This window comes from Acanthochromis polyacanthus, chromosome 6 (assembly GCF_021347895.1).
Source record: "Acanthochromis polyacanthus isolate Apoly-LR-REF ecotype Palm Island chromosome 6, KAUST_Apoly_ChrSc, whole genome shotgun sequence".
Lineage (NCBI taxonomy): Eukaryota > Metazoa > Chordata > Actinopteri > Pomacentridae > Acanthochromis > Acanthochromis polyacanthus.
The window spans coordinates 23897508-23922151 of record NC_067118.1 but is presented as its reverse complement, the minus strand read 5'-3'; the positions used below and the strand labels follow the sequence as shown (position 1 = coordinate 23922151).

The 24644-nt window shown below is 40.2% G+C and overlaps 1 protein-coding gene across 3 annotated transcripts in view; it reads right to left on the bottom strand.

Annotated features, from left to right (window-relative positions):
• Positions 1-24644, bottom strand: part of pkig (protein kinase (cAMP-dependent, catalytic) inhibitor gamma) — a 32102-nt gene that overhangs the window by 5307 nt on the left and 2151 nt on the right. The window contains exon 1 of one of the 3 annotated variants that reach the window (XM_022209699.2): positions 14377-14493. The exons of 1 other annotated variant lie outside the window; for it this stretch is intronic. The gene's annotated coding sequence lies outside the window, so the exon portion shown is untranslated. Of the gene's footprint in view, positions 1-5554; positions 5716-14376; positions 14494-24644 lie in introns of those variants that run through there. One more of the 3 variants, XM_022209700.2, reaches the window with a different exon arrangement.

Below are 24644 nucleotides of genomic sequence, written 5' to 3'. Positions count from 1 at the left end.
CATCAACATTGTAATCATACAAATTTAAGCTAAACTAGTAAAAGAGAAAAAAGTAAGCATCCAAAATCTGTATTTTAATAAATGTTAGATTTTTTTAAATAATGTTTGACCATAAAATTTGAGTTTTTAATGACTTAAGTCAGCAAAAAACAATACTACTTCACAGATATTTTCCATTACTTGAAAGGCAATTTGTGTATATTAAGGATGATAAAACACTGAATAATTTTTAAAGCTATTACACAGATTTTCCCTGTTGCATTAAATTACAGGTAATAGTTAATAAAACCATAAGGAAAAAAATGTTAATTTTATGTTTTAACCATACAAATTTGGAATAAATTGGTACAAAAGAAGAAGAAGAAAAAAAAAAGAAGTCCACACCCAAAATCTGTACTTTAATAATTGGCAATATCAGATTAAAAAAAAAAGTTTGACCACAAAATTACAGTGCTTTTATTGATTTAAATCAGCAAAAATATTACTTTACACATATTTCCCATTACTTGAAAGACAATTTATGTATATTAAGGATTTTAAAATGATGAATAATTTTTAAGCTATTATTTTACAGATTTCCCCTGTTTTGTTAAATTACTGGTAGTATCTAATAAAATCACTGAATAAAGTAATAATTTACATATTGACAGTTAAAAAAAACAAACAGGACAAAACTGTGAAGAATGTCCCCTTAAAAAAAATATAGTTACAAACAGTAATTTGTTCTTTTACAGTGTGACCATAAAATCAAATTGTTTTATAGATGTTTAACTTCACAAAATTTCACTATTTTACGGCGGATCCTTGCTGCCCAATTTTCCCCTTTTTCTTTAACAGATATATTTATATAATTGTAGGTAAGGTTTATTGTGGCATTACACGTATCTGACAGGTGAGGTGAATAACATTGATCGTGTCATTACGTTATAATATTCTGTTGGAACCCAACAGCTCAGCAGTGTTTTGGTGGCTCAGGGGAACCCACACAATGTTGGGCAGGTGGTTCGAATATTGCGTCTGATCAGTGTACATTAGTGCTAAATTTGACATTTCTAGGTAAAATTTAAATTAAATTTGACAAAGCTGCATAGTAGGCCATTGGTTGTACGCTACATTTATTGGTTCTGTTTAGAAGTGAAATAATTAGTGGCTCAGTTTGGATGATAGGAAAATAATCAAGTATTTTAATAAGCAGTCAAGTTTTAAATGAAGCAAAAATGACAATTCTCTAAATTCCAGCTTCTCGGTTTAATAGAGTGTGAACTGAATATGATTTGGTTAGAAAATACAAGACATGTTGCAGGATGAAGAAACGATCCATTTCAATAAAGTGACAAGCGATGATTTCATTTCCTGCTCTAATACTGTTGACAGCTGCGTAGCTGCTTCAGGCAACCTCAGCTTCTCAGGCTGAATCAAAGAGCTTCGTCACGACTGAGTCTCGAACGTCTCAATTCGGAGAATTTTGAGTTTTGAGAAGCAGTAACAGCTGTGGAGAATGGAGTTTATTTTTCCCCCACAATCGTCAACCAAGAGGCAGCGACATGCAGAGAGCATATTAACAAGACCAAATGACAAATTACTGGCGACAGCAGCAACAAATTTAAGAGCAACACTTACAGCAACAACAGCTAGGATCGACTGATATGGGTTAGTCAACAGCAGATGCCAATATTGAGAGAGACGATTGGTGAGCACTTGTAAATTTCCCCTTGTGGGACTAAAAAAGGATATTCTATTCTACTCAACGTACAACTTTGATATAGTTATTAGACCACTGTGAGCACCGCATTCTTTCTCTTTCTTTGAGGTTCTTGGTGAAGCTTTACCATGTTTTCTACTGAGGGTTGTAATGCACAGCTGTTTACCTCATTCCAAGTCAGTCATTCGTTTTCTGCATCCCTCCTTTTAAGCACAAAGACGGCTGGGTCATGCTCATCAGCTCGCAATTCTCTTATGCATTTCTAATTGATAATTCAGCTTAGATTATCTCTTGACTTTACATAGTTATTCTACAACATAAGTGACTAAAAAGTTGTTATTGGCTAACTGGTGTCAATTGTGAAATTTTCACAGTTTCAACACATATTTTTAAACAGAATGTATGGAATTTACTATTGTAAAATTCAAACAAAATGATCAATGTTGAAGGTTTGTTGTATAGAAAGAAAACAGCAGCTGTCTATTACTTGTTGGCGTTTTGTTTGTGTTATTGCTTCAAATAAAATACAACTATTGGCTAATGAGAAAAAATGAGACGCAAAATGGCAGCACTTACAAAGTACTTAAGATTTATCTACAGATAAATGGTCGTGCAAATGCATTGATGTCTGATATGGTGGTAAGTGTAGGGTCACTTCCATGCTGCGCTGCCGTTTATGGATGCATCTTAGCTCATGGGCACCAAAGAAGATGATCCATCAGCTGCGGTAGTTAGTCAGGCCCCGGTAGCTGCAATGGAGCAAACGGAGCCTCCTGCTAGCCGTTCTACTGGTAATGAGACGATGCGGATTATCTCAAAAAGGCGATTAATCAGGCGACAGACTAATGCGTCTATCAGCAATTACAGCTGATGAAATCAAAAGTCGCCAATTCACTGTGAACTTCCACTTATCACTGCTATGGAAGACACTGCACACAGTGTGTGAATTATCGGAAATATACTTATTTACTTTCCTGCCAGGAAAGCAGCTGGCTAGTTTAGTTTAGCGTAAATGCAGGGCAAAGCAGCCTGCATGGCTCCGTTCAAAAGCAAGAAGCCAAGAAGCAGCTTGGCTCACAACCTCCCCATCAATTGCTAAGAGTTGATTTTACACTTTGGAGTCTGTAGGGAAGAAAAAAATAAAGTATAACGTTTCAAGTAATGAGCTTTTGAGGATCTGTGTGGCAGATGTTGACCTTTGAACAGAGCCACGTTAATTCCCCTCAGTTTCTATTCTTTGCACTAAACCAAATAAGGCATCAATGTTGTCACCTAATTCTCTTCTGAAAACTCAAAGACGCATATCTGCTAAAAAACAAAACAAAACAAAAAACTCATCGTACTCGTTATACTTGTTGATTTTACTAGAGGTTCTATCAAACAAACAAAAAGTACTGAATGCATCTGCAGTGCAGCAATGACTGACTTCATGCGCTTTCCTCTGTTTGCCTTTTCTTCACCACCGGCCCAGTTGTTACTTATGGGAGTCTCATCTAATTGCCATTTGTTTGTTTAATTAGTCGGCTTGCCTGCACATGTGGATCAAACCCTACCATGAGATCATTAGCAGGTTTCCATGGAGGGAGGATGATGATGATGTTCTGCCTTCTGCTCTTGGCCACGTGTTTTCTCTCCTCCCCGTCTGCCCGCCTGGTCTCAGCTGTGCTCAAAGCAGTTTAATGGCGCTGCATTCTGAAATCACTTTATCTCTGATATCCACACAGCTCACTGGGATGATGAACTTGTTTTTGTAGCGCTGCCTCGACTGACTGAAGCAGTGGAGACTGCTGCTGCTGCTGTTGTGATTATTCACCTGCTGGTGATTTGTGTAATGCAAATTCATATGTAAAGTCTTAAAGACACAGGGAATCTGTTAAAGATACCTGCAACCTTGTGTACAAAAAAAACAACAACACAACTACAGGTTTTTGCTGATTGTGTGGAGTAAGAGAATAATCATGCTCTTTATTTAGGTCTGCCACTAGCAGGTACATCCATTTTCTATTAGTTTTTCAGTTACTTTTGAAATAAGTTGCTTAGTTTGTGAGAAAATCTCAGAAGAAAAAAAACAAAACATCTGTTACGATTAACCAAAGCCAATGTGTAGCTTTAATTTGCTTGTTCTGCCTAACCTACTAAAGCAGACTCATCCTACAAAGATATGAAACAGCAAAAAGAAGCAAATCTTCACGTTTAAAGCTGCAAAAAGCAACCATTTGGCATTTTTACTTGGTGAATGATTAAAAGGTTTCATAAATTAGCAAACATACACCTTAATTTCCTATCATTTCACTGATCAGTCAGTCGTCTAAGCTAGCCCTGCATGCTAACAGAGCACATGCATGTCCTTTTAAAGACACACTCCACAGTACATTTAATAAGTTGACCTCTTACACAGATTTTCACCCTGAAATGTCAACAGAACCACATTTCAGAAATTTTGACTTATAACAGCTCTAAAAGTGCACGTCCTAGTTAAATAAAAAGGCGCCTTTATGTGAAGAGCCAGAGAGTGCATGCAGAGGGAAACTTGACACAGCTGCAGCTGGAAACACTGCCACCATACAAATGTCACAGGTGTGCATTTTCACTCCAGACAATAACAACTCAATCCTCAAAAGGGAAACCGCTGCCGCTCAGCTCATGAGCTGAACTCAGCTTAGCCTCCTTCCCTTCCTGCTCTGCGCTTTATGTGTCAACTGTTTCCAATGTGAGGAATCTCTGTGAAGGGTTACTTCAGGAAAACGTCCTTCTTCAAATTCTGGCAATTCCTCTACTTTGGACACACAAGCAGCACTACAAGTCAGCGTGAATGGAAGCTCAGCAAAAGTGCAGCGAGGTTCGGCTCATGGCAGGCTCGAACATGAACAGCGTCCACACTGGGCGAGGTGACATGTAACAGGAGAGGTTTTGGCATGGAGATATTAGGAACAAAAGCCTTTGAGATCACTGAGGGAATATGAGTCAGCATAGCTACTTACACCGGGCCCATTAGAGAGGCAGGCTCACTACTTTCCCACCGGAGCCTTTTAAGCCTGATTTGTGTGTAATAAACTCGCATTATCTGCAATAAAGCGCACAAAGACTGGCTTCTTTGCCGATTTTGACGTCCATTAGCGCCGTCTACCCGACCAGTTTCAAGTCTGTCAACTAATTTTGCAGCGTTTATTGACGAGGCCAAAACTCTCCATGTGAATGGGGGTCATATACCTCTAATAGCAACTCAGATTTTCCACTGGTCTTTCATACATTGGTCTGTAACATGTACCAAATTTTTAACAATGTGGAACTGCTTTATATTTCAGTTTGTCGAAAAATCAATAGTAGCTGTTTGTAATTCTTATTTTTAACGCAACAATAGCAAGCATTTGCTGGGTACGTTGGGTTTTGTACTGTTGGTTGGTCATGTGCAGGCATTTTTCTTTTTACTAAACCTTTAATTTTAACAGAAAGCAGGACTAATCTGGAAAGCAATCGTTAGACAATAACAGAACGGATAAGAACTCATTAGTTTCCCTACAGTCTGGGTCTTCAATGTCTTCTTTTGTCTGACTAACAACCCAAAACTAAAAGATATTCAGCTTACAATGATATAAAGCAGAAAAAAAGTAAATCATTCCATCAGAGAATCTAGAACCGTTTGGATATGGCAATTCATTTTCTGCCGTCACTTATTAGAACTTTTTAGCTTTAATAAAAAAATTACAGACACGCTCCTCATCTTTAAACGAAAGTGCTACACATTTCTATCAGCTTTCAGTACGAAACACAGCAACTCTTACAGACATTACAGCTCTCGCGGTCAAGCGGTGCATCAAAAATAAAGCAGAAGTTAACAACAAACTATCTTACCAAAGTATTCAGAGTTGCTTCATCTGCTCTCGGGTGCCTACAAGCAGACACAAACTGCTTCAGACAAATTCATCCTTATCCATTCAGCCTCCAGTACTAAGTGTTACACATTAAGAGCACCATAACAGTGGTGCGCCTCAGCTCTTTGCCCTCCTGCTCGCTGCCTCTCAGCCACAGTCAAATGTGGTCTGGGCACTGTCTGTTCACATGATGTCAGCAGCTGCTTGCTTGACAGCGAGCCCATTTCAAACACAAGGGAGCTGTATTTCCTCGTCGGGATCAGCATTGTTGTTCTTCCCCGGTCTTCCTCTCATAAATAAATAAAAAGCCCTGTCCATTCACTTCTGGTGTATACATTTGCCCCCCATATCCTTCCTCTTCTTTTGGGACCCGGGCTGGGTGTGAAGGCCTAATTTCCCCTGGCGAAGTGAAGATTGCAACTTGGCAAATGGCTTGCTTCTGCTCTTCAGCAGTCAGCCATTTACGGAAGCAGTGTGAAAACTTTACCCTGCTGGGAAGACAAGCAGACACAAATCTCCACAACTCAAAAGAGGTTTCCAGCAGCCCTGCTTCTTTCCTCTCTCTCTCACTGGCACTTTAAAGTGTCATGCTTACTATTAAGTCACAGTAGAAGTCTCCGTCTTCTCTGTCAGACACGCGGAATTATTACCGATAACACTGGATACTCAATGCAATTTTCCATCTCCTTTTCGCCAAGCTGAGATACCGAGAATGATCACTGCCACTCTCACATAATTGCCATCCTAAATGAACGTGCTGAGCTCCTGCGCCTGAAGGCATTATGAATCAGCCGAGGAACAGGAGATAAGAAGCCTGACCAACGCTATTAGCATCAGCTACTGTGGAAAAAGTCTTGAGTGAACTAATGAATAAAACAAAAGGAGCCAGGCAAGGCTGCTTCTTCAGAAAGCTCCAGCCAAATCAAAAATCAATCTACCTTGGACAGATTATCTCGGCAGGCGTACAGACGAGCAGCTAAGTTGTGGTTCCTCACTTCACAGCTCTGAGCACTTCAGAGATCAATTCTCAGCTTTTGCCTCTCAGGAGAAATCAGTGCTGGAGAGAAACACACATATGAACTGCTTCAAGACATTAAGAAACCGAACTACATCCCCTCCCACACTGACAGCTGGCAAGTTCAGCCCGGTAGAGCTACAGACCATTACTTTCAACTAATATATGGACCATTTTCTCAGTTAATTATTCAATGCATTTCTGTCTGTTAAAGTAAGTAATAAAGGAAAAGTGATTTCGCAAAGCCTAAAAGTCCATTGGTTTTCTATTACAATGATATAAAGCAGAGAAAAGCAGCAAATCTTCACATTTAAAAAGCTGCACTGAGTATTATTATTTTTTGCCTTTTTTTCTTGGAAAAGGAGCAAAGCAGTTCTTCAATTCTCACAGTGGATGTTAATTGATTTTCCAAAGTCATCTGAAGACATTTGAGTATAAACTTGAGGAAACCAAATAGGCAAGTGGTTAGGGTGCAGACCACATGGGGGCACATTTCCCCAAGCTGGTTGGATTCCCAGTTGGGGACCACCTGCTGCATGTCCTCCCCCTACTGCCCCTCCCCATATTCCCTGCTGGTTTGCAAGTACAGATTTTTTTTTCAAATATCAATTAGTACAGCCATTAGAAAATGTCCCTCACAATTTATCGCACTCAGTTCTACTTCACAAAAGGTCTTCTTTTCTGTCCTTTTTAGTTTACCATCATAGAAAAACCAGAAAATATTCACATTTGTTTAAAAGACTCCATGAATGAATATTCAGTTACTAAAATAGCTGCAGTTTTCTGTCAACTTACGAAACACATGCAGGACATAAACCGATACAGAAAAGGACAGATCAGTAAGCCAAGAGGGTCAGTCCATGAAATCAAAATCAGACAAATTTGAAATCGGTTCAGACCTGACCACCTCAGGATCAGCTGTTTTTTCATGTACTATAACTTCAAAATTTTATAGGAGTAAATAGAGTATTTTTAAAGTTACGTAGACCTGGGCCGAAATTTCACTCTTGAAAGTTTGTGGTGCTTTTTCCAGTAGTTTCGCACTTAAATGTGATTTCAATTTCTGAAAACTTTGTGTGTTTATCTTCTGTATGAATGACGTTGTGAGGGCTCGAAAATGCTGGAAAAATATCACACATTGTGCATGGCTTCATTAAATATAGTAAAGTTATCGAAGAAAAAAAACTCAGCCGATACTGAGGCCATCTGAGAGGGTACTGACTGACCTCATGGGATGACCCAGTAATCCGTCCAAGTAAAAATCATTGGTATAAAACTTAAGATAAACTGTTGATGGTTTCCCCCCTAAATGGGCCTAATTATTCTTCCTTTCATCGGGAGCAGGGATCGACTGTCTGAAAACCTCCAGGCTGCTCTGGATCATAGGAAGTTAAAAGGTCAGAGATGCAGCGAGGTACTAAAGCAGCACGAGTCTTAGTGGTCACAAAAAAATCAATTATGAACTTAAAAGACAACCCGTGTGGTCAAGTGTCTCTGTGCAGAAGGTCTTTTTGACTTTGTTCTGCAGGTTACCAGGATCAGTGTGGCAGGTGGGCTGCTATTAAATAGTGATTCACCATCTGTTCTCTGAACGTGAACGTCGGCATCAGCTGCTCAGGTCATGAGATTTTGTCTTCTCCGCACAGAAAATAGTTAATGTTAGCTGGCTAACTACTGCAAGACAAACCTCACAGTCACTGAGGAAAAAACCTAAAAAAAAACCAAGGCTAATGTCATTGCACACTGGATTTATTTAAAACCCGTTGTTGCAGACAGCTTTTCGGATTAAAGAAGAATGAGGGTTTTCTTTTGGAGGTTGTAGGTGAAGAAAATAGCTTTGTACAACACAAACCTTAGTTATAACCACATTAGAGCTTCACACAGAATTTTTGGCAGTGCCGTTGTATTTAAATTGCATAGGTGTGTATTGGATAAAGTTTCCAGGGAGTGTTTATTCTGTTCCTATTCTAGCAGCAGCACAGAAACATTTAATCCTAACACAACATTGTGTTGCTTAAAAGAGTAGCTGCCCCATTACAACACTGTCAGACTCACAACGGAACATTTCACTTAAAATATCTCATATAAAAAAAAACACAAGATCAAAATTGATGCAGCAGCATCATCTCTCTTGTCAAAAGCTGGCACTCATTACCCACAATGCAACTTGGCTGCCAACAGTTTGATCATACATTCAGGTATGTTATGCTAGTAATGGATGAGAGTATATTTCTGTCATTCAAGCTCGTGGTTCTCCCGTATGAGAGCATTATTTCCTGCTTTCATGTTCAAATATTGTAATCCTTGCGGCTCAAACAGTGCTATATAGCTCACATATGCTGCTGTTTGCACAGATGAAACTCTTCCTTACATCCATATACAAAACTTCTCCTCTTTGATTTTAGTGCAGCAGCTTATGACCCGATGGCTGTGCAATTTGGGTAAATGCCAGAGCGTGGTATGACATATGGTAAAGGTCCAGTCACCTGGGAATCAAACCAGAAACTTGCTCCTTAGGAACTGTACCCATCTGCCCGGTGCCCCAAACGCCAGGAGCAGGAGCAGAGACTGAAGAGCAGAAGTTTCATAAGGGGAACAGAAGCAACTTCAGCTCAGGAGGATGGGTTGCACAGGAAATTTGCGCAAGCAGTAGTCTGAGTGCAGCCTTGAGCAAGATCAAAAGATCTTTGAAGGTTGACATTAGAATATCTGGATCCGAACACAAACAACCATGTACTCAAATTGAAAGACCACACTCTTAAAGACTGCGAAATAGCCCCACAGCAACGGCTAATGCAGCTTTGAGCTGTTAGCCTCAAACAAAAGTCTGGTAAGCTCACTTTGTTCCAACTTCACACGTTCAGATTTTTTCATTTTCTAACTTGATTTCAGCCCCAGCTGATGCTGATTCAGGGTCAGTATTTCTTCGCACAACTCTCTGGAGCCACAAAACGCTTAATTCAACTTAGCTATACTTCCCTAGGAGATGTGGAATGTCAGCGGCGTTTCCCTTTAATTAGCCAGCTTCAGTGCTGTGTCGCTGAGCCGGTTACATCATGTTACACTGGACTCTGTCTTGATTGGTGCAGTAACTTCCTGGAATCACCAGTGGTTGCCTGGATACCTCACAGTGACGACAGGACTCCAGGAAGCTCAGCGACTCCTGACTGCAGCTTCACACAGGACAGATACCTCCTATTTAACTCTCACCAGCAACATTTCCCAAACATGTGGAAGTACTCCTTTAAAAAAATAAATTGAATAATATCACCCAGTCCTTTCATTACTCCGGTTATGTCATCAAACACAAGCCTCACTGGATACTAAAGCTAAAAAGCAGAAGTAACAAATGCTGAAAAAAATCATTTATATAAGAGTTTTTTTTTCCTCTGGATATGTATAATTAAAGGAGACAGATCTCCTCCAACTGAGCACAAACTAGGAACCCAAAATGTCAGCACACAGGAGCACTCTTGAACTGAATTTGTTAATCTACCAAGTCTTTTGATCTGTTAAACAGATGGCAGGATTGTGTAATAAACCCTGAGGAGACAGACAATGCCTCTACTACAGGCCTTGTTCTCTTTGTGTTAGCACAGCTCACTTAGCAACAGCTGGGCCGATCGATACCCATTCTTGAGGCGCGAGAGCATCATAGTATTGCTATGCCTTCACACAATACAGAACCACAGCAAAAACAACAGGATCACATATACAATCCAGGATCAAATCTCCATCTCTGGAGGTAAGTAAAGTCAATGTTACCAGAGGTATTAAATGTACGGTGTCCTGCATGTGTGCACGTCCCTGTGGCCCAAAAACTGTGATCAATCAATGATTCACAGGCGGCAGAGAGAAAGTGGCAAGACAGCCAGACATATGAGCCTGAGTCTGCTGCGGCTGCACACCCGGCCTCAGGCTATAGGGATTCCCCGGGTTTGTGTTTGTATGTGTGTGAAGGATGGGTGTGACTGATTCTCATCAACCACCCATGATTCACGGCTGAGTCAGGAGCAGGTGCTTCAACCGGACTCCAAAAATGAGGCCATGATTACAGCCCCCTCAGAGAAAAAAAGAAAAGCCATTCTCACATCTCAATTTCCAAATGGCGCTGCAACTGTTCACTTCATTCTCGAGACTCTTCGCAGGCAGTGTTGTTACAAAAACAAATGTGTCAGAAGAAACAGATTTTGTAATGAGCGAGCGTCACAAACGAGCACAGACGGCACTCGCATCTCACCATGAAAGCAAGTAAAAGGAGATTAATGCTCCTTCAGACAGACATCTCCGAACTGTTACTCTAGTTTACTTAACAAGAGCAAATCATGTTTGACTTAATAAAGCAGTTCTAAGGAATACAGCAGGTTAAAAACAAACTGCTGCTGTACCTCAGTTGAAAATATATGTGGCTGATTCTGGTGCGTGTGTGGATACTGGGAGACTTTAAAAAACATGCAAAAAAATCAGTATTTTAAAAATATTGTTATGAAGGTTGTGTAAAAATCAAATAGTCACATTAAATCCAGATGCTTAATATCGTGTAGCTCCTTCTCGTGATACCAAAAGAGCTCCGACCCATCGAGGCCTGGATGAACCAGACCTCAGAAGGTGTTCTGTGGTTTGGAAGTTGAGAGGTGGGCCTCAACGGATTTGACTTGTTTACACAGCACATCCCACAGATGCTCGATCAGATTAAGATCGGGGGAATTTGGAAGCCAAATCAAGACCTTGAACTCTGTCATGTCCCTCAAATCATTTCTGAAAAATGTTTGCAGTGTGGCAGGGAGCTTTATCCTGCTGAGAGAGGTCATGAAGTAATACTGCTGCCATGCAGGTGGTCTGCAACTATGAATGAGTTCAAAATACATACTATATAGTATGCAAGAAAAAGATTTAGATGTCCTAGTACATAACACGTCAAATGTAGTATGCCAAAATTACCAGGATGTCCACCTACATGCAGTTGGATTTTGAAGGCCAGCATCCTTTTCTGGCCATTCTGACCCACAATCCTCTGCGAATAAATAAGTTTGAGCCACTGAGAGCACACATATGGCAGTTTATTTTACACAAGAAGCTGGGACTAAGAAAGTTTGAAGCGCATTATTATGCCAAAGCAATGTGTCCAAATTGTACGCAAACTGCATGAAACGGCACGTATTTTGTGAAGCCTGTAGTAGCACACACTTAAAAAAGGAAAATTATGCGATTTTTAATGCAGCCACAGTTTAGGGAGGTGTCAAAATAACAATGTAAAGCAAAATATTGTGTAAAGAATCACACTTCCTTGCCTTCGACTCATAGTCCATCCTGCTGCCATCTCGTCCTCAGGTGAATGACGCACCTGGCTGTACATGTGATGTAAAAGAAAGCATGACTGCCAACTCTTTCCATGGTTCAGTTCTGATGCTCACATGCCCACTGTAGTTTCTTTCTGTGATTCAGAAGAGTTGGCATGGACACTAACTGATCTTCAGGTGCACAGCTGCGGTGTTCAGTGTATTCTGACACCTTTCTATAAATGCAGCATTTAGGTTTTTAGCAGTTTGTTCAACACTAGCTCTTCTGTGGGATCGGAGCACACAGGCCAGCCTTCACTCCTCCACATAGATCCGGAACTGTCACACTGACACGGGCTCCCTGGTTGTCATTTCATGAACATCTTTTAGTTACTGCTGCATACCAGGAACACCCCATAAGATATTTGAATGCAGTGGTCTAGTCATCACGATGTGGCCTGTGTCAAAGTCTCTCAGATCCTCACACTGCTCTTTTTTACCGCTTCCAGCACATCAACTACAACCGCTGACTCTTCACTTGCCGTCTCTTACATCCCTCCCACTGACAGGTGCCACTGTAACAGGATAAGTCAGTGCTACTCACTTGTGTGTGGTTTTATTGTTCAAGGCTGTTTTTATATCATTTTATAGTGAAATATCATTGGGTTTTGGATTATTATTTGGATGCTGAAGATGTCATGTTGCTCTTCTTTTAATTACTATCAGCCAAAGGATAATCTGATACCTGACAAAGTAATCTGCAAAGAATCAATGAGCAAAGTACTGTAGAGATGCTGAATTCATTTTAACAGACTTTCTGGTAAAATTAATCACAAATGCCATACATTTGGCATAAAAACCTACATACAGGATCATATTGCTTTTCTAAATATTAAAACTAAGAATAATTCATTATAATGATGATGTATTGATGATTACTGTAATGATATGAGTTAACTAATCATTTAGTCAAGCAACAGAAAAATGAACTGGCAACAATTATAATTTTGATCACAACAGTTGATCTGAGCAAAAACACAAACGGCTTCCTGGTTTCAGCCTCCTACAGTTGTGGATTTGCTCATTTTCTCTGGTTGATGTGAATGTTAACTGAACATCTTTGGGTTTGGTGCAGTTTTGTTGAGGAAACCATGACAGCAGATGTCACTTTACCCTCTGGGAGCTTAGATTAGAGCTGGGAATAATCCATTATTGATATCTCATTCTGAGTTAATTTGTTGATTATTTTTGTCATTAACTGATTAATAGTTTGGCCTATAAACACAGAAAATTCTGGAAAAAAAAAAATCCCAGTACTTTAAGTGAATGGTCCGTTACCAAAAAATAATAGGCAACAACTGAATCATTACAGCTGCTTATTTATTTTCTCTCATTTAAATCCTTGGTCAAATTTAATTTGACTGTTAAGTAAATGCTATTAGCAGCTGCATTGCAATTTTCCAGCATTGTGTGATGAAAATTCAAATCAGATTTCCTATTTACATTTTCCAAGTGGAAAAGATAAAGACAAATTTGCAAATCTTGCCAACTGAGAAGCTGTAAAACGGGAATTTTAATGGCATTTTAGGTGCAGACGGATCCATCAGTAGGACGAATATTCAATTACTTTTCAGCTCAGACTAGGTCTCTTTGCCCCATTCTCATAATTCCTCAGGTGTCATTGAGCGTGCGTTCTATTTCTGTAACACAGTGATGTGATGTGTGGTGGGTAACTGCTCTGTGATTTTCCTCCCACTGCCCATTCTATCTATTCTAATTCTACTGCAAAGGTTGCCCGTTTCTATTTCCGTCCACACATTTAACAACACGAGACCTCGGCAGGAAGCAGGTGGTTTGTTTGCCTGTGTTGTTTATGCCCTCTCTTTTCCCAGGCTCTCTGCGCACACACTGGAGGCTGAACAAGACCCTTGAGCAGACGAGGAGGAGGAGGAGGAGGCGGCGGCGGCAGCGGAGGAGGAGGAGGACGAAGCAAGGACAAGTGGGAGGTGAGGGGACAGGAGAGGAGAGGTACGGAGGGGAAATGAGAAGAAAACGGTAAGTGTGAAGATGAGGACAGGATGAAAGGCAGATGAGGACAAGGGAAGGATTGGAAAAAACGTGACGAAAGGAAAAAGAGGGAGGATGAGAGCTGCAGAGAAGGAATGCATGTTTATTGTGCTTTCTAAATAAAGAATTAATCCCTCACAGGCTCCAGTGTTTACTTTTATTTTGAGAACTTGAGAAAGGCAATACATCCTCGTCAGCTGTGCTGCAGCGCACAACCATTTAGCCGACATGTAGCAGAATATAGGATTTGATTGCCGGCTACTTCTCTGCACCACCTGTTAGAGGGATTTCACCCACAAGCCACCTTCTATTCTAACAAAATCACAAAACAGAAACCACACTGAGCCTCACTCATAATACAGGAAATGTCATTAGGCTAACCGCGGCCGCTCTTTGAGTTGCATTTCAAATAATTTCAAGAAAACGAGTCGCTCCTCTCACCTGTGCTGACGGCCGCGGTGTGTCCGAGCTTTGCCGAGTAATTCCACTCAGCTGCATCATCACACTTTTCTCCCGCAAGTCTGGGAGGATGTGGGCGTCATGTGATTCGATTTGCTGAGTTGACGGGGATACAAAAGCGCATATGTAACCCTCCCTGTGAGCAAACGCACACACAATGAAAGAGCAGCAGCAACCATTGCAGTTTTCCTCGAGATCTGATAATATAACTGCCATTCATGTTGGCATACGGGAAAAACGGCTTCAGTTTCTCCATTGTGCAGGATACCAAATCTTCTGTGAAACTTATCTGCTCAACAGCAAGTAGAGGCTGTTGAAAAATCCTCAGGTAATAATACAGAAAGACTGTCAGCTAAATATTTGTAGTATCAAAAGTAAAAGTATATATTTTGTCTAAAACTGGCCCCGGTTGGAGTTGTATGAGATTACCATTTTAGTTTTAACTGAAATCTATTGATGCATATGTCTCATTACTCCACCGAGGAGGCGGAGAGTCAGCGGAGTTACACGACGATCAGCGTTGGTTTGTCTGTCTGTCTGTTAGCAACATTACTCAAAAACAGACTTATGGATTTGGATGAAATTTTTAGGGAAGGTCGGAAATGACACAATGACCAACTGATTAGATTTTGCCAGTGGTGCAGTTTATAGTCTGGATCCATGGATTTGTTATAGATTTCTGTATCATTGCCAGATAGCGACATGGCGTCACTGTAACTATGACAACAAGTGAACACTGTCAGATGTCTGTTGACGATCACATGATTGCAATCCTACTAAAATTGACTGCTTGGGACCTTACTGTGACTTATCCATCATTATATCATTTCCGACTTATCGGAAAGGATACAAGGCACAACTGATTAAATTGTGGGGGTGTTTCTGAGGTCCATTAATTCCGCTGCCCGCGACATATTTAGGTCACGTGATTTGGTATCCTTATATAACATACACATGCATAACACACGCCTGTGCTCACCGCAAGGTCATTTTGTTTGTGGATACATCTATACTGAATGGCCACATTCTATAGTGCCGTGATTTCTGTCAAAATTTCAGCTGTCGGACAGCCTACAGTGACTGAGCTGCCTTGGCGGAACACTGCGCTCTTAGTGCTTTTCTTGTTTTACTGTTGTAGCTGCTTGAGGTTGAGCCCAAAATGATTCATACCAAGTTTTGATTCACAGTAGATTTTTTTCTTCGGGTTTCTTCCAACTAGAAATTCCACAAAGCTATATTGTGGCATTGTGCTGGCAACGTTAATGATACAATTTAACTGTTTTGATTTTCATGTCCAGATTTTTTCTCAGAGTTTTCAGAAAATACACCTTTACAACTATTCCAAATGTTTTACAGCATTCTAATACACCATTTACTCGCAACAGTTGAAGCAGTAGTTATCTAGTCAGCTACTAGTAATTCTAAACCACAGCTAAAACCAAAGAGCTTTATGTGCTGCTATTTAGTTCCATCCCAGAGAGAGCTGAGCTTTGTGGCTGCTCACAAGATGAAATTTTGCTATAAAGCAATATCCAAGTGCTTGTGACCACAGTGCAAAGCATCATCAGAAAGTACATGGAGTTCCACTGTGTGAAAAATCTCAACAGCATGGTAGGAAGACAAAACCGACCCCAACACTGGCAAGAACGGTAGAGGTCAAGAAGGGTCACCATTCTGGCAAATTGGAGCAGTTTTGGGAGCAACATTTTAAGCAGACCCTCCAGCAGACACTGAACTGGCTGGTCTCCATGGACACAGATCAAGGATGACACACAAAAGCTCACCTGGACAAAGAGGAAAGGTTCTGGTTATCAGTTCTGTGGCAGGATGAGAATTGAGGTGCTTGGACACAAAGAAAAAGCACTCAACCTCAAGAGTCCATCCACGGTCAAACATGGTGGTGGGAATGTAATTCTTTGAGTGTTTCTAAATCGATGATCCAACCTTGTCAAAGCAAACACCACTATGAAGAAAGAGATTCAGGCAGCTCGTAGAAAAAATTCTAACACCACAAAATCCTGACACATGCAGCCGAAGTGATTACGAAACGGTGAACAATATGAATACACTCGAGTCCAGAACTGAATCCTATAAAGACTCTGTGGAGGAACTGAAGACCAGAGTGGCGGCAAGGAAGTCCTCAACTTAACACACAACTCACAAAAAGGAGTGGAAGAAAAATCCCACTGGAGGCAAATAAGAGTGTTGCCACTACTGTACATAAAATACAGAGATAATTCTGGACATTAGGCTTTTAGAAAAATAATGCAGGGGGAAAAAACACAGAAATAGATCAATAGATGTCTAATTCAGTGTCTTAAGAGTCTTCGTCAAATACAGATGTCATTTCCAGCCAGAAGGAACCCCCTGGCTAATATAAATTCACTGTAAATTAAAATTTGGCATGAGTGTGAATAATTTCAGGCTGTACTGCTAGATGGATTAATCCAGTAGTTTAGCCTCTACACAAGGTCACAGCATACATCGAAGCAATGTTCTGCCTTGCAAAGTTATATTAATTTGATGTGACAAGGTGCCCCAAGTATAAACTGTCTTTGTAAAGGGTCACAAGCCCAAAAAGTTGGGGGTTTAATCTTAAGAAAGCACTGTATTTTCTAAGGTGGTGAGATGTTTTGTATGTGATCTTGTGTTGCTTCCTTTCTTGGCAGAGATTCCAAATCTCAGTGAGCCTTTTCCTGGTTTAATAAAATCTGAAGAGAAGCTACAGACTTGAGCTGTCAGAATGGATAAAAAGACTCTGAAATGTAGCAGAGTAAACGTATAAACTGCATGAGTAAAAGCACTATTCAGTCATCATGTTGTGCTTTACTTTACAGCAGTAATTAACTGCAGTAATTTACCTATGATTTGAAGAATTATCTGCTTCTTGAGCAACAGAATGACAAAAAGGATAAACTCTTAATACATCACTGTCAATGGAATTTTAAACACTGTTGGTATCTTCCTTTCTAGTTCCGGTGAGTGGCCTCTTTTCAACATAACTCATGGGTTCCTCTCTTTAAGGATTCGGATGAAAAAAACCTTTTCAGAAACAAAGTATTTTATAGCAAACTGAGCCTGAGAATTATCAAAGTGGATGACATGAAAAGCATAAAGCAAGATCACGAGGCTCGGATTCCCTGTCAAACAGCGAAGTTGTTCCTTTTACCCTCGAGGATTTTTCTGTCTCATCGCTTTAACAGTTCAGTGGTTTTAGCACTTTATTCACATCACATGGAATTTGAAATAGGCCGCTCCATCAAGAATAATTAAAGCTCTTTTTCATTTTTTCATGAAGCGAGATTCTCATCAAATCATCTTTCACCGACCTGCTGGGCCAAAAAAAAAAAAAAAAAAAAAAAAAAGGACTTGTCTACTTTGCTTCCAAAGCAGTTCACATGGATGAGAAACCATTTACAAAATAAGGCTCGATTAAAAATTCCCCTCTCAAACAGATCCCAAATGGTGTTTACTCAACACCTCAGTCCTCGCTGTGAAATGTATAATGATGCTGTGGGTCTGCTGAAGTAAGAGGGTGTAACTGAGCTTTGCTACATCAAATCAAGTTAATGCTGAAAAACAGATGTACTGCTACTTTAAAGAGCAGCCTCACCGCACTGTGCCATTCATCAGGAGGACAGAACACACAGAAATAGATTTTGCGTCTCATGAGTGCAGTATCCATGCACTAAGCACCCATTTTCCCATTGGTGTGTACCGAATGCAGGGTGGCAGACACTTGTGGCTGTTTCCAGCACAATGAACCTGTTTGCTGCTTTATCAGGACCCTTTTAGACACACTGTGTACGCTTTAGTGTCTTTTTTCCAACCTTTACAATTCTGTGAACATCAGAAATAGACGCCATGGGATCACCATCACTGCTTTTCAGGCAACAAAACGTTTGCCCTGACCCTTACGCTGTGAAAGGGTGTATTTTAACCAAAACCGTGACTAAATCAAAGAATAAAACTAAACTAAAATATAATGATCCGACATGGGACACAAACCTCAGTCCCTTCCGTGAAAGTTCTGCGTTTTACTGGGTCGATACACTGTTTCTTCTGGCAATTTTTAGCAAGAAGGCAAACCACCAAAATTTTAAGTGACACTCCACCCAAACTCTACCCTCTGAGTGTGACACACTTGTTCCTTTTGAGCACAAGAATTTGCAGTGTGATTCTCTGCAGAGAATGAAGGTTGAGGTCAGCTTGCTTTCATAGTGGTTACTATATATTTCAGCACTGACCCAGTTTAACATAAAAGATCCAAAGAACCGCCTTAGACTGTGCCTGCAGAATGGTTAGTATGCTCAGTGTGTCCCCATAGTTTTGCCCACATATGGTTAAGGATGCTGCCTCCGTCTCAGTCCTTACATACGACCCCGGTGACCCTGCAAGAAGATGTTTATTTGTAGCTGTGGTTGCTGAAGCATCCGCCTCCTGCTCTTACATTACTCAGATCTAGTCTGTTTCTTAGCTCGGCTGCTTCTGTAAAATGGAAGCTGCTTTCCGTAAAGAAGCAATCTACTTTTTTGACTCTATAGGGAGCAAGAGTTTTACAAAAATAGTGTAGTGTGACTTTTAAAATGATCTTTGAATGGAATCTTTGGAGTGGATAGAATTTATATTTTCCTATCAAGTGCCAAACAACAATGTGACAGTGAGAGGGTCATTTGTAATAAATAATCCACCAAGAGTTATCACCCAGAATCAGCAGCTCTGCTCCGCTTTATGGAGCTTAAAAATGAGCTTCTTCTCAGCTGTGTTGCTGCACCTCGACTGTTCTGGTTCAATCCGACTGCATCGTTTTTGGCAGCTGCAGCCGTTTTCTGTGAAAAACCTCTATGAATTCACTGTACATGACCTGCTCATCTCCAAACAGCAGACAGAAGTAGTTAGAGACAAGCTAGCTGGTGAATAGTAGAAGGTTAACCAAGAGGTTTTTTTCAGACCAGATACTGATAATGCTTATTGGTAATTAAGGAAACCAATAACAAATATTATAACATTCGCGGTACAAATTAAAATCTTGGTGTCAGAATTTAGATATTATATAGTTAAAGCAAGAAAAAAAAACATAAATTTACATGACTGTAATAGCAATGGGAGAAAACTATGCACAATGCTCACTTCAAAACTCTGTATTTTTACAAACAGATTTCATTTATTGTTAATATTTTTGTGCGACCAGAAAACTACACTGATTTACTGTCTGTACTAGTTTTGTGTTGCAAAGTAGCGCATTTTCATGAGGAATCTTAAAAACAGCAATACTAATAACTGACAAAATGTCAATCAGGTAATCAGCGACAGTAGTTGGGAGAAAACAAGTTCAGAAAAAAGAGAGTGTGAATATCGGACTACAGGTGGAATTGTGATTCTTTGTCTGTGTCTGCTTGCTGTACGCTAATTTGTATCGATAATTTTCAGTACAGGTGTTTCAGTTTCGCATGTGTGTGCCGAATGTATATAACTGCTGAGTGTGCTTATCTTCTTATATTCGCAGGTCTCAATTTGTATTTCCGCATGTCCCCCTCATAGTTATGGCAACCAGATCAAACGGAGCGCACAGACCCGCCACTATCATTTTAGTCTGCTGTTTGGGAATGCTACAGTTTCTTAGGTAACCACAATGACGGTGGATCAGATTAAAGCTATACGCCAGCATGTAATCTGACTGTGGTTGCATGTTGAACTTGCTCATTCATTTGAGATGGCATCACAATTTCAACATCATTGGGACAAAAAAACAAAAGCAGGCGTTGTGAAAACCCAGCTCTCTGTGTCACCTAAGAAACTTCTTTCTAATCGGAAGCTAAAAGCTGCAATACAGTTTACGCACAGCTCATTTTATAAACAATTAAACTAAATAGATTATTATTTAATTATTTGAGATTTTGATTGGTCTTTTTTAGTTAATTTTACTTCTTTATTAGTAGGTTGCAGCCAATCACAGCGTTATCAATAGACCGTTTTAAAACAAAAGGCAGCCACATATCAAACCGTGATTTTTGTGTCCCGTTACACCCTGTTTGTGTAGCTTTCTATGTACGCAAAGTGAAGACTACAGGAATTCTACCAAAACAGAAGCTGTGCACAATCCTACAACTAGACATTAGCGTGCCATCCCTCACCGATGACGCTGTGCATAGATCAAAAAGATCGATTCGAACAGGAATGTGTAAAGGGGCCTTTTGCTGTAATGAAAAATGCATGCATCTATAAGCACTGCTTGGGAGTGGCGATACAACAGGCCTACCAGTAACGCTCTCTGAAGTCCATCCATCACATTTAATCACTCAACTCCACGCTGACCTCTGTCTTTTCCACATCAGAGGAAAAAGGGTCATTCCATACCAAATAGACAAAAATCCAGAAAAGTAGTTGCACCCACCACTTCAAAATTGCTTCATATTTTTTTGTACCATTCTTTGGTACATTTCACTGGGAAAGACAAAATTTTGAGGTCCTAAACACAATCCTCATGGTTCTACAGGCCCACAAAGGGGCAAGGGTCATGTTTTTAAGTTTCCGTCTGTAATTGTTTTCAGTTTTCACAACTTTATATCTCAGGAACCTCTGAAGATATCTGCTTGAAATCTTCAGTACTAAAAATATGTATATAGTACATAATATTTTGAGCTTCAAGCAAGGTATATGTCTCATATATTTTGTATACCAGACCTCTCAATATGTGGAAAAATTCTTCAGACGAGCTTTTCATATAGGCATTTCCTGGTCAAGAGAGATCATTTGGTCCTCAAAAATGGTTCAGTTTGGTAAGATACAACATAAAGTAAGTATCAAAGCATGGCTAGTTCTGAAAATGTTATTCACAACCTTGCAATAATGTCCCAAACATTGGTCGTTAGCAGAAAATGACTATTTTTCAATTAAAATTTCAGAATGTGGACAAGGTTGTACAAGTTTCATACTTAGCAAAATTTTTAATCTTTATCTTAACTTTTAAAAAAAACTACAAAAGAACTTTGGTTCTGCTTGTCAACATCTTGAAAATGAGGCACAAAGTGTACAGGGGTAGACATTTTTGACTAGCTGGTGGTTTCTTACAAATTACAACCTAAACACAAACTAGACAATCAAATGTCACTAAATTAAACATATTAGAGACATGGAAGTTATTTAGACAACATTTTTTGACTTTGATCTCCACAAGTCCTCAACTCTCTTCAAAATGCTTGCATCAGGAAACCTACAACGCCTCCCTAAACCAACTGCATCAGGCGCTGGGACAACACACAGGATATGTTCTTTGGGCACCCAGCACTCATCTGTATGTTTTGGCCAGTAAAAGGACTTGGTTGGTCCATGCGGGTGCATAAATTGTACTTCAAAATCATCATGCTCTGAGGAATGTGACTTGACATTGCCAAGCCACCACTGCTACGTACTGCCCAGGGGATATGTCTTCTGACTCAGCTGTGGATTCTGTAGTGTCACCTGGTTCACTAACTGTGGTGGAATGTTCACAGTCTCCACCTGGCTGTTTTACCTGTACTGAGAACACGGCATCATCTTCTGAAACACGCCTTACCAACAAATGGCTGTTTTATGTAGCTTCCCTATCTGACATATAGATGACATCTTTATTGTTTGTAATGCTCTACCACCACCAACTACTCTACATGCTCTACCCAACCACCACTAGTTTCAGCTAAAGCACCGGCTGTCTCTGAAGTTAGCATGCAAAGCAAACTAGTCTTCTAGCACATGCACAACCACCACCTGAAAAAAAAAGAGAATTTTAAACATTTCAAAATCTGATGGGATATAAGCAAAACATAAGAACATATATGATTCGTTCACTATGTTTCCAGCACCACCTGAAAGAGAAAAACGTCCTTATTGGTGTAAGCTGTGGAGAATGAATACAGCAAGAAACAAATATCATTTTAAGTTTTTCTACAAGGTTTCATGTGTATCTTCAAACCTACAAAATTTCAAAAATGTGCGACCTTGTCCACATGGAGTAATTTCAGCCTAAATATGGCGAATTTTGACAAACGACCTGTGATTGACAGCTTCCCTAGCCCTCCCTAGGCACATTGAGTGTCCCATAAATGTATCAAAAAATTGCTTATGACCCAGACAACAAAATCTGACCTATCCTGACCCAGCAGAGTAATGTTAAGTACCTAATAAATGCATTTCATTTTGGAGCTTATTGTAATCTTATGCACTTTTTAAATGGTTGTGCCTCAACAGATTTTCATCATAACACTTGTCTGACCACTTTATTTTATGCATCTGTATACATTTAAAAGAACTTGAAAATTTGAAGAAGATACATTGAGTACTTCCTGAGTTATTAGGGTTTGAAATCATCAAAAAATGACAGACGGATTTTAAAAATTAAGGACCCCCTCCTTTCAACAGGCTGTAAAATGAAAACCAATGGGCCTGTGAGGCTGTAACTTTGGGTTTCTCAATCATTTTTACCCTTCTGCAGAATAACAAAAATGAAGACAATCTGAGATGGTGGTGCAATCATGTTTTGTCTATGTGACATGGAATCACCCAAAAGCAAAAGGAGGAACAACGGCACAAACACTAGCAAGTAAGCTACATGAGTGGGTGTTCCACATGTGTCTTTATTATTATATATTAAGACTGCCTATAAGTAGCAGCAGACAGCCACAACAGGTCTACAAAGCTCTGCGTAGCACAGTCTGTGGTAGCATCGCACCAGCAGAGCACACCGGAGCCTTTACATTCATCAGGTGTCAAGAAACAAATTCCCGAATAAGTTATTATGATGTTCTCCAACTGCCAGACACCAAACTAAGACAGCACTTGCTAACAAGTTTGCCATATCAGCTTAAAAAAAATTATGACATAAGCTCACAATTTGGTTTAAGATGACGTTAGGTATAAGATTAAATATTCATCAGTATCTCTCTCTCTGCCTTTTGGGCCTGTCAGTGAAAATAACAACAGGATACAAGTTGTACCACATTGGCTGGAGCAGCTATTAGTACGTGCAACCATTACACACTCTGTGGCTATTTTTAGTACCTCTGTTGTTGAGTCACACATGTACCTGTAAGCCATCACCAGCGAGGTCTCCATCACCGTTATTAAACAGAAAGATAATCAATGGTTTAGTCTGCTGGCAAAATAGGACTCGACAGAAACATGACATGAAAAGGGCAGTAAATGACCTCAAACAAACAGTACGCATGTTGGTCTTGAGAATTCTGGGATTTTTACGCATACAAATAGTTGTTCATATGAAATTCAATTTTTAAAGAAACTGTGCAAGAAATTTCACGGTAAAGAGAAGTTTGCTTCTTAACGGCAGAGTCTCCCAGTGATATGCAGTATACCAGAAGGATCTGTCACACGAGACACTAAAGGCAGGGGTGATGCCACTCATTTTTTCCTCATGGGGAAGTCAGAAAGCTAAAAACAGAGGCGCTTAAGGCCGCTGTGCGCCGGGCAAAGAATGCGGTTGGAGGTCAGCGCAGTTGAACGGACAAATCCTTCTCTACCAAATATGTACACATCGAACCCATGATTACACTGAAGGAGGCGCTCAAAAACAGACCATGAACAGTGTGTTCATCCAGTATTAAAACGCTGCCTCACTGTTAAAAGCTTGGACTGTTGTTTTCTGATTCTTGCTATCTTAAAGGTCTCTGAGCAGGCGACTGATTGTGGACACAATCTCATAGAAATCTAAAAGGCATATGAACCACTTCTGAGAATAGATTGCTATATTTAGTAGCATGTAATGTCCTGTCCCTACTGCAAAAAGGCCTTGAATGTTGCCGCTTCAGATTCCCATTAAAAGGATAGTACACTCCAGCTATGAATGACTTGATGTATATGCACTACAAGATATGGAGGGAAAACTGGTTTAACCTTCAGTGGGACGGTAAGAGGAATACAGACAAAGCTGCGCGGCAGGAAAAAAGAGAAATCTGATGACCACTTACGGAAAAATAACTGACAGAAACAACCACATAGTCACCGTCCCACCCCCGCTGTGTGCGCTTAATGCAGGCTCTCAACGCACAGATATAAGGGCCCAAATGCTCTCTGGGTAATCATGTTATTGTTGGCAGCGCTCAGCAGAAGCAGATAGGACTTCTATTTACTGAAGGAGTTGGAGGAGGAGGAGAACCGTGTTGGTAAGAGTGCTGGTCATGCAGCACTGCAGATAATCATAGCTGCACTAGCATGACCTGATTACTCATGATCTAACTGCTTTCTGAATAACCGGTGTC